The sequence below is a fragment of the Rhinatrema bivittatum genome, chromosome 3 (assembly GCF_901001135.1).
Source record: "Rhinatrema bivittatum chromosome 3, aRhiBiv1.1, whole genome shotgun sequence".
Taxonomy (NCBI): Eukaryota; Metazoa; Chordata; class Amphibia; order Gymnophiona; family Rhinatrematidae; genus Rhinatrema; species Rhinatrema bivittatum.
Genome location: NC_042617.1, coordinates 480100780 through 480116804, shown reverse-complemented (window position 1 = coordinate 480116804; position 16025 = coordinate 480100780). Strand labels below are relative to the sequence as shown.

The window sequence follows — 16025 nt, the reverse complement described above, 5'->3', positions numbered from 1 at the left end:
GGGTCGGAGAGGGTAAGGTAGGGGAAACAAGGTCAGTATTAGCTAAGACAGGGAACTCAGATAGTGGGGGGAGAAAAAGGTGTGACACAGTAAATAGATTTAAAACAATTTGTACATATTAAAAGGATAAAACCAGCAAATAGAGAAAGTATATGGCACAAGAAGCTCAATAAGCACAAAGCACAAAGGGAGAGCACAAAGGGGCGCACTAAGGGGCAAGCCCCTTAGTCGCGCTCCTTCGGCGCGCGACGCTTGCCGTCAGCGTCGTCAATTTAAAGGGCTCCTGCCCGAAGGTAGTGACGTCGGAGGATGGGGGGGATCAAGGCGGGCAGTCTGAAACTGCGGCAGCAACGTGTTTGGCGCAGGCTCTCCCGGACCCCGGCGGGTCTCGTGCCGAAAGCACGGGGAGGGCGCACTAGATTTACCCCTTATTCAGTAAGGGGTAATAGCACGTCGAAAACGCGCGTCCAACCCCCCCCTCCCGAGACTAATAGCGCCCGCAACATGCAAATGCATGTTGATGGTCCTATTAGTAATTCCCGCACAATACAGTAAGTAAAATGTACAGCCAAGCCGCACATTTTACTTTAAGAAATTAGCGCCTACCCAAAGGTAGGTGTTAATTTCTGCCGGTGCCGGGGAAGTGCACAAAAAAGCAGTAAAAACTGCTTTTCTATGCACCCTCCGACTTAATATCATGGCGATATTAAGTCGGAGGTCCCAAAAGTTAAAAAAAAAAAATTGGCTCGAGGGTTGAAAACCGGATGTTCAATTTTGCTGGCGTCTGGTTTCCGAACCCGTCAGCTGTCAAACCTGCTGACAGCCGCCGCTCCTGTCCAAAAAGAGGGGCTAGGGACGCGCTAGTGTCCCTAGCCCCTCTTTTTACCGCGGGCCCTAATTTAAATATTTTGTTTCACTGTATCGCACACACAGGACACTGGCCTGTGCGCGCGTGCTCTCCCGCGAACTTTACTGTATCGGCCTGAATGTTAGGTTCCATATTAGGAGTTACCACCCAGGAAAAAGATCTAGGCATCATAGTGGATAAAACATTGAAATTGTCGTCTGTGTGCTGCAGCAGTCAAAAGAGCAAACAGAATGTTAGGAATTATTAGGAAGGGAATGGTGAATAAAATGGAAAATGTCATAATGCCTCTGTATCGCTCCATGGTGAAACCGCACCTTGGATACTGTGTACAATTCTGGTCACCGCATCTCAAAAAAGATATAATTGAGATTGAGAAGGTACACAGAAGGGCAATCAAAATGATAAAGGGGATAGAACAGCTCCCCTATGAAGAAAGACTAATGAGGTTAGGGCTGTTAAGCTTGGAGAAGAGAAAGCTGAGGGGGGATATGATGGAGGTCTTTAGTCATGAGAGGTCTAGAACAGGTAAACGTGAATCGGTTACATGAAGTTAGCATGTAGCACATTTAAAACTAATCGGAGACGATTCTTTTTCACTCAGTGCACAATTTAACTCTGGAATTTGTTGCCAGGGGATGTGGTTAGTGCAGTTACTGTAGCTGAATTTAAAAAAGGTTTGGATAAGTTCTTGGAGGAGAAGTCCATTACTTGCTATTAATCAAGTTGACTTAGAAAATAGCCACTGCTATTACTAGCATCAATAGCATGGGATATACTTAGTTTTTGGGTACTTGCCAGGTACTTGTAGCCTGGATTGTACTTTGTTGGATGCTGGGCTTGATGGACCCTTGGTCTGACCCAGTATGACAATTTCTTATGTTCTTACACTGTGAGATCATGTGATGACATACTATCAATCAAAATTTTCAGAGTAACAGCATGTCAATTATTAATTACAATGCTGATATAACTCAAAGTTCAACATGTGTAATGACAGATTGCAAGTCATATAATAGCATAATGTAAAATAAGTAAAGTGTTAATTACCAAGTACTTATTCCACAATAGCATTCAGAATGCATTATAACAAATTACAAGAACTGACAGCAGAATAGAAGAACAGAGAAGAAATGAAATTAGAAAAATATCAACCATTCTATATTGGTTTTAAGCCCATTAGAAGCTACAGTGTTAACAGTATTTATCTACTTTTGTTCATGTTGGATTAAGAGCTGTGAAAAATTGCCACCTCAGGAGGAGGACAAGCATACGTCGAGAACACAAAAACGGAGTTGTGAAAGTAGGTGGTGTTTGTCCTGCTAGTGTTGTACTAGTGGGGTGCTTTCTCAGACAAGTCAGATACAAGAGCAATGCTCGTAAATTCATATGGGGATGCAGTGTGTTGTTTTGCTGACGTAATCAAGAGGGCAAGAGTATAGAATGGCATACACTGCTCCTTTGGTTGAACTGTCAGAAGAGAAGTGAAGAGGGAAATTTCTACCAGTGACTGGATATGTGAAATAGAGTTAGAGTGGTCACAGGCCTTGCAGTGGCTGCAGGGCATATGGTCATTAGGTGGTAATGGGGAGGGTGGGTAGGCTGAAAATCAGAGAAGACTAATATGTGTAAATTGTGGTTATGGTGGAAAACGAATCACAGGTGTTTATAAATAACTGGATGGGGGATCAAACTGGACCAATGACTATGAAAAATAGAACAAATATGTTGGCATGCTGATACGAACAAGCATGCCAACAAATATGTTGGCATGCTGATACGTAGCATGCCAAATATGTTGGCATGCTGATACGTATCAGCATGCCAACAAATATGTTGGCATGCTGATACGATTACCTTGCTCCAACACTAATCGAATACTGTAGATTTCAGTGGATTCCTCGTGGCCTGTGCATTCTAAAGGAACCAAAAGTTTATTTTGACAATACGAGTTTAATTACCCGCTGGAATCAAATTCTAAATATATGCACTTTTGAACTTTTGATCTAAATTAATGAAATAACCTGTTTAGCCTTTCTTTACAAAGGACTCATTCCATACCCTGCATTATGATATTCTCAGTTTTGTTCTCCATTCCTTTCCAAAGCATTCCTAACATTGTGTTTACTTTTTTTTTTTTTTGACTGCCATTGAGCTGAGGATTTCAACATATTGTCTACAACACCACCAAGATCCTTTTCCTGGGTGGTATCCCTTAATATGAAACCCAGCATTGTATACCTATCATTGGTATTATTTTTCCCTTAGATGTCCAGTTCTCAGGTCTGGGATGATCCTTCTACATTTCCTTGCAGTCAACTTGAATTTCATTTGATCACCTCACTGCAAATTTGATCACCTCACTCGCTGCTCGCTTTTCTAGATCATTAATGAATAAATTAAACTCAAGTCTCTGTACAGATCCCTGAGGCACGCCACCATTTACCTCTTTCTCCCAGGACAAGCAGGATGGTAGTTCTCACATGTGGGTGAAGTCACTGGACGGAGCCCTATCACGGGAAAACTTTTCTCTCAAAGTTTCTAGAACTTTTGTCTGGCACACTGAGGATGCCCAACATACCATAATCCCTGTAGCCACAGGGGTCTCCTTTCAGTCTCTTTTTTTCCACGCTGCAGTTTGCCTCGCGGTTAGGAGCTCTGTGAGAACTCTCACAAAATTTTCCTCATGGGAAAAAATTGAAGATTTCCTGGCGTGTAGCCAGATGGACTCAGAACGAATGGGTATAGTATCCGCGTGCTAGCAGTTGGAGACGGATCTGACGTCAGCACGGGTGTATATATACCCCCACAGGAAGCGTAGCAACTTAGTAATTTCCGTCTCCAAAGCAGTTTGGAGAGCCTGCACGCTCGCTGAGCGTGTTTTCCAAATCTACTTTCTATTTTCTACATTCTACTTTCTTCAACTACAACATCGAGCCCCGCACTCCTGCGGTGATACCCTAAGGTCCCTCCCCCAGTAGAGTTTCCCGGGGTGATTTTCGTGATCCCCCGGAGGTTTAAGTCCTCGGTCCGGTGGCTGAATCGCGGCAGGGACATAGCCCCCGGGCGAGGTTCGGGTGAGGCATACGAGGCGCCTCGGTCCCGGCGTGGACGAGGCAGCGGGTGCATATCCTCAAACGCGGCGGTGAAGGTACTTGCCCTCTTCCCCCGCAGCTGGAGACCGCCCAGGTTCCAGCCGGGAAGCGCCGAGGATCAGGTAAGGCGTACATCTCTTATTTCTGGTCTCCGAGGAACCAGAGGATCGGCGGCGTGGCACGCCGTGGAGGGTGCCATTTTGTGGGCCTTGTTCAGGTATTGAGCGCCCATAATAGGCGCAGCTCTATGACTAAGCGCATATTATATTCCTCATTGTGCGTATTTTGCCTTATTACTGAGAGCATATTGCATACCACTGAGCGTGTATTGCTAACCGCATATTGCTGAGAGCATATTGAATGCCATTGAGCGTGTATTGCTGACCGCTTATTGCTGAGAGCATATTGAATGCCATTGAGCGTGTATTGCTGACCGCTTATTGCTGAGAGCATATTGAATGCCATTGAGCAGGTATTGCTAACTGCATATTGCTGAGAGCCTATTGAATGCCATTGAGCGTGTATTGCTAACCGCATATTGCTGAGAGCCTATTGAATGCCATTGAGCGTGTATTGCTAACCGCCTATTGCTATGAGCATATTGCATATCATTGCGCGTATATCGTGAGCCGCATAGGGCTGGGCGCCTGTGGTCGATGTTGCTGCCGCATATTATTTTTTAGCGCCTGTTCTATTAAGCGTATATAGCTGCCGCATATTGTTATTATTGTTAAGCGCCTGTTGTATTAAGCGCATATTGCTGCCGCATATTAGTATTGTGCGCCTGTTGTATTCAGCGTATATTGCTGCCGCATATTATTGAGCGCCTTTTGTACTAAGCGCATATTGCTACCGCATATTATTAAGCGCCTATTGTAATAAGCGCATATTGCTGCCGCATATTATTATTGTGCGCCTGTTCTCTTAAGCGTATATTGTGGCCGCTTTTCATTCAGCGCATACTTTTCAATGGAACAGAACGCCTCAGCGTCCTCAGCGGGGGTGCCGCCTGCCTCCGGTATTAAGGCCCTCGGCCTCTGCTCCGCATGCCAGCTTCGAGCCACGCACAGTGAAGAGCCAGACTCACTATGTGCCCAATGTGAGGAGGCCGTGGGACCCTCGGGCCAGGACCAGTCTCAGCCACGATTTTCTGACAGTTCCCCAGGGGCTACCCCGGATTTAGCGGTCAGTCTCGACCAATCGGGAATCCCGGGGGACCTTGTACCCCGGCGATTAGAGGCTGCTTCAATTTCCTGGGTGGATCTCTTTAAGGGGATTCATGCCTTTCTACAGATGCAAACGGCTTCCCGTCCAGGCCCTGCGGTTCCTGTTGTTCCTGCTGTTCCTACTGTTTCTGCGGTTCCTGTGGTGGCTGCGACTGCGGCTGCTGCGGCGGCTGCTGCGGTGGCGGCTCCTGCGGGTCCTGTTCCTGGACCCTCACGCCCTTATCGTGAGCGGGACCTTCCGCCGCTGGACAGTCCCGATCAGTCGGACCAGGAGGTTTCACCGGACGAGTCCGAACTCCCGGACGAGGGGGAGCTTCCCCCAGGGATTGAGCCATATAGAACCATGAGGCGGTTCTTCCCCAAGGAGGATCTCTCCGACCTGGTGTCTCAGTGTCTGGCGGAGTTGGATATTACAGGTCCCAGCGCTACGGTACCCTCTGCCCAGAACCCCCTGCTGGAAGATCTTCGTCCTACAGCCTGCCATTTTCCATTCTTGCAAGCAGCACAACAATTGATAGATTTAGAATGGGCGGCACCAGCGGCTTCCTTCAAAGGGGGCCGGGCCCTGACGGGCATGTACCCATTGGCACCGGCTATCCAGGACCTGCTGGCGTGCCCTCAGGTGGACGCCTTGATTAGCGCTGTGGTCAAGCGCACTACCATTCCAGTTGAAGGGGGGACGGCCCTCAAGGAGCCTCATGACCGGCGACTGGACACCATTCTGAAACAGACCTTTGAGGTGGCAGCTCTCTCTTTGCGGATCGCAACCTGCTGCACAGTGGTGACGCGTGCCTGTTTGTCACAGGTCAGGAACAACGCTCCAGCAGCTGACATGGAGTCCGCTCTCTCGTTCCTCACGGATGCTGCATCAGATCTAGTCCGGACAACAGCCAAGGGGATCTCATCCTCCGTAGCCACCAGGAGGCAGCTCTGGATCCGGAAATGGTCAGCTGATGCGCCTTCAAAGACACACCTCACCAGATTGCCCTTTAAGGGCTCTTTCCTATTTGGCAGCGACCTTGATAAACTGGCCAGTACATGGGGCGCCTCTCCAGTGCCTAGACTACTGGAAGATCGGTTCAGAAGGAGCCAGCGCGCCTTTCCAAGGCCCTCCAGGGGCAGGAGTTCACAGCGCTTCGTTCCCTACAGGAGTCGCTACCAGGCACCTCGTCCTCAGACCCGGAATCAGTCCTTTCGGACCAAGCAGCGCAAGAGGGGAGCAGGCCCGGGCTCAGGTCCTGGCCGCGCCTCACAATGAGAATCCGCCAATCCATCTGGGGGCCGGAGCCATAGGGGGCAGGTTAACCCTCTTCTACCCCAGATGGGTCGAGATTACGTCGGACCAGTGGGTCCTCGCCATCATCCGAGAGGGGTATTATCTGGACTTTCATCATCTCCCTCCGGACAAGTTTGTGGAATCTTCATGTCCCATACACTAGAAGGCGGCATTGGAAGCTACCTTGGTGAGGCTCCTGTCCTTGAAAGCCATCATCCCAGTACCTGCCTGGGAAGTGAATTCTGGACACTATTCCATTTATTTCATGGTACCCAAGAAAGGGGGCACCTTTCGGCCTGTACTGGACCTCAAGTCAGTCAATCGATACTTACGGGTCCCGAGGTTTCGCATGGAAACTCTGCGCTCAGTCAAGACCGCAGTACAGCCAGGAGAATTCCTCACGGCATTAGACTTGTCGGAAGCCTACCTGCATATCCCGATCCATCCGGATCATCAGCGCTACCTACGCTTCAAGGTTCTGGGTCACCACTTCCAAATCCGGGCTCTGCCCTTCGGATTGGCCACGTCACCGCGGACCTTCACCAAGGTGGTTGTCGTGGTAGCAGCGGCCCTCAGGCGGGAAGGAATTCTGGTCCATCCCTACCTAGACGATTGGCTGATCAGGGCGAAATCACGAGAGGAGAGCCATCGGACAACCGACAGAGTGATCGCCCTTCTGGAAAGCTTGGGTTGGGTGATCAACCTCAGCAAGAGTTGCCTTCAGCCTTCCCAGTCACTGGAATACCTGGGAGTACAGTTCGACACCCAGGCAGACACAGTCAGTCTCACTACCAAGAGAAGGTTAAAACTTCAGACGCGTATCCAGTACTTGATGGGCACCAGTCGGCCCATAGCTTGGGATTATCTGCAGGTTCTCGGTCTCATGGCATCCACCCTGGAAGTGGTACCTTGGGCAAGGGCCCATATGAGACCTCTACAACACTCCCTGCTCTCTCGCTGGAGTCCCCGTCTACGGAACTATTCCACGCACCTACCTCTGCCTGCCAGAGTACGGACCCAGTTACGGTGGTGGTTGCAGTCCAACCACATGAGCAGAGGGTCGAAGATGTCCTCCCCCACGTGGACTCTGCTCACCACAGATGCCAGCCTGAGCGGCTGGGGCGCACACTGCGAAGGACTTACCGCACAAGGGCGGTGGAACAGAGAAGAGTCCGCATGGAACATCAACCGTCTAGAGGCTCGGGCAGTCCGATTGGCATGCCTTCGCTTTGCTCACAGACTGAAGAACAGAGCAGTCAGAGTGATGTCCGACAACGCCACCCTGGTGGCATGCATCAACCGTCAGAGTGGAACCAGAAGTCGACAAGTATCTCTGGAGATCGCCCCACTGATGGCTTGGGCAGAGGCGAATCTTCAGGACATCTCCGCCGTCCACATTGCCAGGAAGGACAACACCATGGCAGACTTCCTCAGCAGAGAAAGCCTAAATCCGGGAGAGTGGCAGCTGTCACCCACAGCCTTCCAGATGATTGTGGATCACTGGGGGATTCCGGACATGGATTTACTGGCGGACAAGTGCAATGCTCAAGTACCCAGATACTTCAGCCACAAGCGCGATCCGTTCTCCCACGGAATCGATGCCCTGGTGCAGCCATGGCCTCCAGGGACTCTGCTATACGCTTTTCCTCCGTGGCCTCTGCTGGGCGCCATCATCCACAAGATTCAGAAACACCGGGGCCTAGTTCTTCTAGTGGCACCAGACTGGCCAAGAAGACCCTGGTACGCAGACATGAGAAGACTACTGGCAGGGGAGCCCCTTCCCCTGTCTCCTCTCCGGGACCTTCTACGTCAAGGTCCCAGCCTCCACGAGGATCCAGCTCAATTCTCTCTTACGGTCTGGCCATTGAGAGGGCTAGACTGAAGAAAAGAGGTTACTCGGAGCCCGTGATAGAAACACTCCTCCGAGCTCGCAAGTTTTCCACATCCCTCACCTATGTAAGGATCTGGAGAGTATTTGAAGCATGGTGCGATACTCATGGCACCAATCCACATGCGACCACAATTCCTATTGTTCTGGATTTCCTGCAGGATGGGCTTCAGAAGGGTCTCTCCCTCAGCTCCATCAAAGTGCAGGTGGCTGCACTGTCTTGCTATGGTCCCAGGAGGGATGGCAAGACCATTGCCACGCATCCAGATGTGTCTCGCTTCCTGAAAGGAGTTAAGCACATTCGTCCGCCACTGAAGTGGCCAGTGCCTTTGTGGAACCTCAACCTTGTCTTGGATTTCCTCGCGGGATCCACCTTCAGACCCCTTCGGGGCCTGTCTCTCCGTTCTTTAACCTTGAAGATGGTGTTCTTATTGGCGGTCTGTTCAGCACGCCACGTCGCAGAGCTACAAGCACTGTCCTGCCGTGATCCCTTTCTGAGAATCACTCCAGAGGCTATCCATCTTCGCACGGTTCCCTCCTTTTTACCTAAAGTGGTCTCACAATTTCACCTTAATCAAACTATATCCTTGCCTACCACGGCGGGTTTGAAGAAATCAGAAGAAGGGCGTTTGCTACGCCATCTCGACATAGGCAGATTGCTGCCCAGATATCTGGACATGACAGAGGACGTACGAAAGACCAGACCATCTGTTCGTCCTGCACAGCGGGAAACGACAAGGGGAAGCGGCCTCTCGGCCCACCATCGCCCACTGGATTAAAGAAGTTATCAGAGCAGCTTACGTGGAGGCCGGAAAGTCTCCGCCTCTACAAGTCAAGGCTCATTCTACCAGAGCACAAGCGGCATCTTGGGCAGAATCCAGGATGCTGTCGCCTGCAGAAATCTGTAAAGCGGCGACGTGGTCCTCCCTCCATACCTTCTCCAGGTTCTACCGTCTGGATGTCCAGGCCAGGGAGGACTCGGCATTTGCGAGGGCGGTACTACATGGTCCTCAGGCAGCCTCTCGCCGAGGCTGGGAGTAAAGCTTTTGTACATCCCATTCGTTCTGAGTCCATCTGGCTACACGCCAGGAAATGTTGAGGTTACTTACCTGATAATCTCCTTTTCCTTAGTGTAGACAGATGGACTCAGCATCCCGCCCAGCTGCCTGTGTACATTGGTTTCACCGATTCAAGGTAAGCCATGTCATCTGTTTCCATAAGAGCGTACACTCTACCAGGTGTCAACGCCTTCCGGTTGGGAATGCTGGCGGTCTCCAGCTACTATCAATCGGTCAGGGGAATCCTGTTTCACTTTTCACTGAACGTCAGTACACACATCCATAACAGCTTTTGCAAGGAAGATTACTAAGTTGCTACGCTTCCTGTGGGGGTATATATACACCCGTGCTGACGTCAGATCCGTCTCCAACTGCTAGCACGCGGATACTATACCCATTCGTTCTGAGTTCATCTGTCTACACTAAGGAAAAGGAGATTATCAGGTAAGTAATCTCAACATTACTTCTTTAAAAAAAAGTTCCCTCATAGGGGTCTCCCATCGCAATATTGTTTTCATCGCTCGGTGAGTAAAGAATCACCGTCTCCGGTCGGTTCCTGCCCCATCTTTTTCGGTGTGTGCAGGCCATCGATTGTTTTTGGGCCTCAACTTCTGCCATCATGGCAACAGGTTTCAGAAAATGTCCGGAGTGCCCTCCTACCTTGTCGATTACCGACATGATGTCTGTGTGCTGTGCCTTGGCTCATCACACGACGTTTCTCACTGTCCAAATTGTGCCCAAATGACTCAGAAGGGTAGGCGGGCTCGCCTCGACAAGATGGAGACCCTGTTTAAAATCAAACTGACTCCATTGACGTCTACCCAATCATAACCGGCAGGAGCATCGAAGAAACTGGTCATCAAACTGCCTGTCACAGACTCCATGTAGGGCATCTTTATCGTCTTCCTCGGTGCCGGAGAAAGACCGGACCGAGCACCGAGGGGAAGCACCGATACCGGCATCGATGCGAGTCTACTCCTGGTGCCGGCACCGACACCGCATCGGCTTCTATGGCTATCGAGCTGATTGCGAATAGAACACAGGTAGAGGAGCCTTTAACCCCCCTCTCTATCCGAGAAACCAAGGCGATCCTCACCAATATTAGTGCCGGGTACTGAGCCCCCACAAGTTCCTGTGGAGGTGCCAATAGCGCCTAGCCTGACACCCCCTGTAGCTGCGTTATCTATACCAGCTTTCAGGGAGGTACTGGACGGTTTCATCCGCCAGGAGGTGCTCGATGCTTTCAGAGACTTACAGCCATCGATGCCGGTTCCCATACCGACACCGGAGCCATTGATATTTGCATCATTTCTGACCCGATTGGATACACTCATTGGTGCCCTTCTGACACAACCCGGGCCACCGATGCCAAAGCAACCCGTAAAGTCTCTGAAACCCCCGATTCCCATTCCGGGATCCTCAGAAGACGAAGGCACGGACTCCAGTCCCCTTTCAACACAGATTCCACTGATGTCGAAACTGATGCCTGGTCCATCGGGGCTCTCGGGACCGTGAGGACCACATTTCCCCTCGATGCCTTCGGTGCTTCCGAAATCCAAGTCTGTGCCACCGCATCTTCCATCAAGGCCATCGAAGGATCCATTGGTGCCAACATGTCCTACAGTACCAACCTTCTTCCCTCCCTCAGGATCTCGACTAGACACTTTCTGACACATGGGAAGATGTTGACACTGACACATCCACGGAGGACACCTTATCAGAACAATCTCCTTCGGAAGAAAGGAGAAAATCTCCCCCATAAGACCTCTCCTTTGTCTCTGACATCTCCCTTACAAAATTAACAATCTCCTTTGACCTGATTACAAAGGGGGACACATGCCATAAAACATTGGAAGTTCTCCAATTTGTTGATGCTCCGAAAGAAGTTATGGCTATCCCTGTGCTAGTGGATCTCCAGCATCGTGTCTGGGAGCATCCTTGTACTGTCCAGCCAGTGAATAAGAGGACAGATGCAACTTATCTGGTCCAATATTTATTTATTTATTTTATTTATTTAAGTTTTCTTATATACCGAGGCACGTTTGAAAAACATCACCTCGGTTCACAATATAACATAACTTAGCAACCAGCTTTACAATATTAACATTAACAGGGAGAGGGTTAACAGGGGCAGGAGAAGATAGTACAGGAATTATATACAGGAATAATATACATATGTACATGTTAGTTTTAACAATATATTCCTGGATTCCAAAAGCCACAGCTCCCCTAGTCCGCACAGAAGGCCAGAAGACTGCGCCCTCACTTTTCAACACCTCCTGGCAAAGACCAAAAATTCCTTGATATTTTAGGTCGCAAGATGTTCCGGGGCTCTATACTAGTGTCACGCATAGCTGCATACCAACTTTACATGACACATTACCAAAGGAATCTCTGGAAGCATGTTCAGGGAATAGCCGACTCTCTTCCCCAACAACAGCAAGATAGTCTCAACGCCATACTACAGAAAGGCCTTGAGGCTGGGAAACATGAGGTTCGTGCTGCTTATGACTCCTTTGAAACAGCTTCTTGCTTGTCGGCGACAGGCATCAGCGCCAGGAGGTGGGTCTGGCTGAAAGCATCTGACTTGAGACCTGAAGTCCAAGACACACTTGCTGATTTACCATGTACCGGTGAAAACCTATTCAGAGAGAAGATACGATACAAGATGCAGAGGCTCAACTAAAAAACCATAATGAGACCCTGCGGCAATTATCCAGTTACTGCCGAGGCTCATTCCTCTGCAAGACGATCCATGAGAAGGGACCCTAGAAAACCATTTTATCGCCCACGCAGATACTTCCCACCTACATCTCGCGTGAGGCCAACCAGGCCGTCTCAGAGAGCACATCCTCGTCCAGCCCAAGACATCCAGGCCTCAGCCACCACCTCAAACAGGCTAAGCCTCTGGATTTTGAAACGTTTAGAGAGAACAGCAGCTGCTCCACAAATCCAGACACAGATTTGCCAGTAGGAGGTCGAATTCACTGCTTCATAACCAACTGACTCAACATTACCACAGACCAATGGGTTATATCCATCATAACCCAGGGATACCATCTAAACTTCCTCATGGTACCCCGGATTCACCACCCAGTCCAATGTGGATGCAAAAAGATCACACAACCCTTCTAGAGTCAGATTTCTCGAGGATTCTACTCCCGCTATTTTCTCATTCCAAAGAAATCAGGTGGCCTCCGCCCCATCCTAGACCTCTGCAATCTCAACAGATTTCTACAAAAAGAAAAATTCAGGATGGTGTCCCTGGGCACCATGCGTCCCCTTCTACAAAAAGGAGATTGGCTCTGTTCTCTGGATCTTCAGGACACTTACGCTCACATTCCAATATCCCCATATCACCGCAATTATCTGTGTTTCCTAGTGGGACATCAACATTATCAGTACCGGGTTCTGCCTTTTGGACTTGCCTCGGCACCCTGTGTATTTACAAAGTGCCTAGTAGTGGCTGCGGCCCATCTACACAAGAAAAACATACACGTATTTCCTTACCTGGTCGACTGGCTGATCAAAAGCTGTTCCAAGCAAGGAGCTCTCGACGCTCTCAATCTCACTATCAATCTGCTACACTCATTGGGATTTCTCATAACTACTAAAAATCCCACCTCACTCCATCTCACCTCCTTACTTTCATTGGAGCAGCTTTAGACACAACAGTCACAAAGGCCTTCCTGCCCATCGACCGGGCAGAGACACTCTAAGCTAGCTACATCTCTGCGTATAAAGAAAACAGCCTCAGCCCTTCAATTCCTAACGTTGCTGGGCCTCATGGCTTCCACGGTCCACGTCACTCCTATGGCCAGGCTGGCCATGAGATTCACTCAATGGACTTTGAAATCTCAGTGGCTCCAAGCCACTCAACCGCTTTCATCCCAGATTCAAGTAACCCACCAGCTGCGATTATCGCTTCTCTGGTGGACAAATGAAGCCAACTTGCTAACAGGTCTACCCTTCCAGCAACCAGTTCCTCAAGTGACTTTAACCATGGACGCATCCAACTTGGGTTGAGGAGCTCATGTGAACAATCTTCAAACCCAAAGTACTTAGACACACACAGCTCGAAGCAACGTTTCAGAATAACTTCCTAGAGCTTTGGGCTATACGTTATGCTCTCTATGCATTCAAGAACTGCCTTTCACACAAGACTGTTCTCATACAAACAGACAGCACAGTTGCAATGTGGTACTTGAACAAGCAGGGCGGCACAGGCTCTTATCTCCTCTGCCAAGAAGCCGTGCAGATCTGGGCCTGCGCCCTTGCACACTCCATGTATCACCGGGCCACTTATCTTGCAGGCATACAAAAACTTGTAGCAGATCGCCTCAGTCAACAGTTCCATCCTCACGAGTGGTCTCTGGATCCTGTGGTAATGACCAGAATCTTCCAATGCTGGGGTCAAGCAACCCTATACCTCTTTGCATCCGAACTGAATCACAAAGTGGACAGATTCTGCTCCCTGTACAGGCAACAAAACAAGTTAGCCATGGACGCCTTCGCTCGCCCCTGGAACACAGGCCTCGTATACGCATATCCCCCTCTTGTAAAGCTATAGCAGGACAAAGGGTCAGTGATACTCATAGCCCAGTATTGGCCTCAACAAGTGTGGTTTCCCATGCTTCTCGACCTCTCGATTAGAGAACCCATTTGCCTGGGCACAGCACCCACTCTCATAACTCAACCAAGGCATGTTACACCATCTGAACCTTCAGACCCTATCCCTCATTGCCTGGATGTTGAAAGCTTGATCCTGCAACCGCTCAACCTTTCAACTGATGTTTCTCAAGTGCTTGTAACTTCATGAAAGCCTTCCACACGAAAATCCTATCGTTCTAAGTGGAATAGATTTACCATATGGTGCACGCAAAAAGGTATCGACCCTTTTTCCTACCCCACTCCATTTCTTTTAGACTATCTTTGGCACCTTTCAGATTCTGACCTCCAGACTTCCTCGGTGAGGGTACACCTGAGTGCCATCTCAGCGTACCGCAAAGGTGTGGGGGATGCCCCGGTAACAGCGCAACCCCTTGTGAGTCGGTTTATGAGGGGCCTACTACAACTTAAGCCCCCTCTATGGCCACTAGTCACTGAATGGGACCTAAATGTAGTACTTAGAAGACTCATGCGCTCCCCATTTGAGCCTTTGCACTCCTGCGATGTTAAATTTCTTAAATGGAAAGTTCTCTTCCTAGTAGCCATTACATCTGCTCACCCTATACAAGGTTCCTACATGACTGAGTGGTCCTCTGTACTCGCCCTAAATTCCTTCCCAAGGTGATTTCTGACTTTCACTTAAATCAGTCTATAGTCTTGCCCACCTTTTCCCCAAGGCCTCACTTCTCACCAAGGCGAGAGGGTTTTACACACCTTGGACTATAAGCGTGCACTTGCATTTTACCTAGAACGCACTGCAGTCCATAGGAAATCCACCCAACTCTTTGTTTCTTTCGATAAAAACAAACCGGGAGTGGCAATGGGCAAACAAACTCTTTCTAATTGGCTAGCAGACTGATTCAAATTCTGCTATGACAAAGCAGGCCTTCCTCTCCAGGGACGAGTGAAGGCACACTCAGTGAGAGCCATGGCAACCTCAGTAGCACACTATCGTTCAGTACCAATTGCTGAGATCTGTAAAGCTGCAACATGGAGCTCTCTTCACACATTTGCAGCACATTACTGTCTGGACAAGGAAGGACGTTAAGACTCTGCCTTTGACCGTCCGTCTTGAATAATTTATTTCCAGTATAATCCCAACTCCTCCCACATCCGATCTGCTGTGATTTTCAGGCAGCCTCATTTTCCCCAGCAAGTACGCCAGTTGTGCCTGTTGCACAAGTTGTACGCTGTTGGTCCAAACAAATATGAGTCAGCCTGTAGCTTGCTAATCACCCACATGTGAAAGACTACCATCCTGCTTGTCCTGGGAGAAAGCAGAGTGCTTACCTGTAACAGGTGTTCTCCCAGGACAGCAGGATGTAGTCCTCACGAAACTCACCCACCACCCTGTGAAGTTGGGTCCGAAACGTTTTATTATTTTATTATTTTATTTTTTCACTTGCACCTTTTGCTACAAACGAGACTGAAGGGAGACCCCTGTGGCTACAGGGATTATGGCATGCTGGGCATGCTTAGTGTGCCAGTCAAAAGTTCTAGAAGCTTTGAGAGAAAAGTTTTCCGTGATAGAGCTCTGTCCAGTGATGTCACCCATATGTGAGGACTACATCCTGCTGTCCTGGGAGAACACCTGCTACAGGTAAGCAACTCTGCTTTCCTTTTGAAAAACTGACCATTTAGTTCTACCCTATTTCCTATCTTTTTAACTAGTTACCTATCCACAGCAAGACTTAGCTTCCTATCCCATGATTTAGAAAATATTTTCCCTAGAAGACAGGGAGGATATGCTCGACATTAAAATACTTCAAAAGTATAAGGAGTTCTGGAACAAAAGGTCATGATATAAGGCTCAAGGAGAAAGTAGATTTAGGAGGTAATGTAAGGAATATTTCTTCACAGAAAGGGTGTTGGATGCATGAAAAAGCCTCTCAGTGGTGGTGAAAGCATGGATTATGTACACAGGATCCTTAGATATGAGGCTAAAGCTT

At 49.1% G+C, this 16025-nt stretch overlaps 1 protein-coding gene across 1 annotated transcript in view; it reads left to right on the top strand.

The window, feature by feature from the left end:
* The window catches only part of ATAD2B (ATPase family AAA domain containing 2B), a 610472-nt gene that overhangs the window by 191398 nt on the left and 403049 nt on the right, over positions 1-16025 (top strand). The gene's annotated exons all lie outside the window — the stretch shown is intronic.